Raw genomic sequence first — 2,602 nt, 5'->3', positions numbered from 1 at the left:
TTATTTTCAAAAATCTATAAGCAAAAATGAAAATCTGTGGAGGGAACACGCAGAGGTCAAGTGTCTAGCGCGTCACGCTCGTAGACCACGAGGTCGTGGGTTCGATTCCCCCGTCAACTCAAGAATTTCTAACCTCTCCCCCAAGAAGAAAAATAGCTTTAGATTGGCTGAATATGAAAAAACAGAAGACAATTAATAATAATAAAAAAAAGAAGTTACCTGATTCTCGTATTTGTATTGTATTGTCACGTAGGTGTTCGATTTCCGTCATTGAGCATATTTATTTTTATGTATTTTTAGATGGCCCGGCTCAATTTCTCTTGAATCAATAACGCTATAAAGAAAACAGAAAATACCAGTTTAATATTTTTTAGTTTAATTTCAAATGTGTGGTGTACTTTGATTGAATATATAAAAAATATATTTTGCATTGTATAAATGCACTTTTCCACTTCCAAAATGTAATTGTTATATGTAAACAATGTTTATAAATCCCAGGCCCTAAAGATGATCTCAATAAAGATCGAAACGTTGGCACGATAACGAAAATGTTTTTCTGAAACCTACATCACACCAGACCGCATCTCACGATTTCTAAATAAATATTAATTTCAAATTTTCACCTTTTTTGGAGAAAAATTATAAAGGGTACCTCAGGCCTAGTTCAACTTCAAAATTTCAAATACGACCCATTACATCCTGACACATAATTTTAAAGGAATTTTTACTCTGAAAACAATGGTGCAATCGGTTTTTAAATTGGTCCAAAAATTATAAAGTTACGGTAAAAATAAAAAATAAAATAAATTTCGACGAAGAGCTGAATATTTCACCGTATGTTCGCGAAAATCCGAATTTCTTTCTACAGAATGTCGGAAGGGTTTTCGGTTTTCCAGCAAATAAAATTAGAGATGTACTCCGGATTTGCAATTTCAAGCCGTATCGCTCTCGTCTTGTCCAGGGACTTTGGGATTCTGATTATGACAGGCGTTTAACGTTCCTTGCAAAAATGTCGATTGGAGGCTGGAGATAACGTTCTTCCATACATCCTACGGACTGATGAATTCAAGTTCACCTCTGATGGTATACTGCACTATCGGAATTTTCCTGGGCAGAGGAAAATCTGAGAATATCGCATTCTTGTCATCAGCAAGTTCACAGTATCAACTTTTGGTGTGACCTCAGTTCCTTAATTTTTTGAGGGAATGATGTTCCTTTGCAACAACCACAAAGACTGATTCTCCAGCTTGGTGGATGCCCTGCGCAAAATTCTTTGCAGGTGAGGCGTTATTTGGATCGTAATTTCCGGGATAGGTGGATAGGAGGACCTCCTCGGTCTCCAGATTTAACTCCACTTGACTATTTTCTGTGGGGCCATTCAAAAAACAGTGTCTATCCCAATCATAACAGATCAACCTCCGTTCTTGAAGAATAGAAAATGCTTGTCAATCCATCTCCCCTGACTCTATCGCTCTGAGCACCTGTGAAGAGTCATCAAAAAAGAAAAATTGTGTATCTTTACGCAAGGCAGTTTAAACATGAAATGTGAATAAACTGTATTTTTGCAAACATTTTGTCATAACTTTGTCATTTTTTGAACAATTTAAAATCCCATCGCACCATTGTTTTCAGCGTAACAATTCCTTCAAAATGATGAGTCAGGATGTATAGGGTCGTATTTGAAATTTTTAAGTAGAACTGGACCTGTGTATAATTTTTCTCCAAATAAAGGTAAAAATTTGAAACTTGAACTAAAAATATTAAACACGTATTTTTTTAGCGTCATTGTTTCAGGAGTAACCCTGTATATTCAGTGTGGTCTATGTATAGATATTTGCTTAGGACGTTAAGAGTGTTATTTTTGATTAGGGGTTAGTACGAGGATGCAATGAAAGTTTTCTCAGGAGAGCAAAACTACAGGATGGTACATAAGTACATTTTACAAATGACATCTGCTGAAAGGGGATGGGGGCCAGGAAAAGGAGAGAGATGGGTCTTAGTTATCTTAATTCTGTAGCAGTTCCCTCTACGACTCGTAATAGCCCTCGGAGAGCGATATATCAGTGTTAAGTGCTCCTCCATAACTGGCGGTCCGACATTCTCGAAGAACAAACAATATCAGTTATCCAGTCCTCGGCCGCAGGCCACACACGTCTTTTAATCTATTTATGTGCGTGTTTCCTGGAGGAAAATGCGATCCGGATGGCGGTTCCATGTTTAATGTTTTGGAAGAGCCGGCCCGGGTTCAGGGGCGGCGTTGGATAATTTGGAAAAATAACCGACTCGGGCAATAAACCCGGCGTGTGACCCTGAAAGAGTAAAATATGGAAAGCGCTGTGTGTCTACGAGGAATCGTAACGAATCAATCAACCTGAATACGAAAAGAACACTAAAGAAAATTTTATCCTTGTACTTCTTAAGTCAGAATTCATTTACATAAATATAAAAATTAATATTAGAGTTTAAACCTCCATAACTAGTTACTAATTAGCGTATAATTTTTATCGCCGTTCCAAAAGGCTTCAAATTATATATATATGTATATATATATATATTTCACTCACACACTCTCTTTTTGTCTCTCTCTTCTCTCTCTCTCTCT

Source organism: Cimex lectularius, unplaced genomic scaffold (genome assembly GCF_000648675.2).
Source record: "Cimex lectularius strain Harlan isolate CLEC.00 unplaced genomic scaffold, Clec_2.1 scaffold77, whole genome shotgun sequence".
Classification (NCBI taxonomy): domain Eukaryota; kingdom Metazoa; phylum Arthropoda; class Insecta; order Hemiptera; family Cimicidae; genus Cimex; species Cimex lectularius.
Note: the sequence above shows the minus strand (reverse complement) of the source record.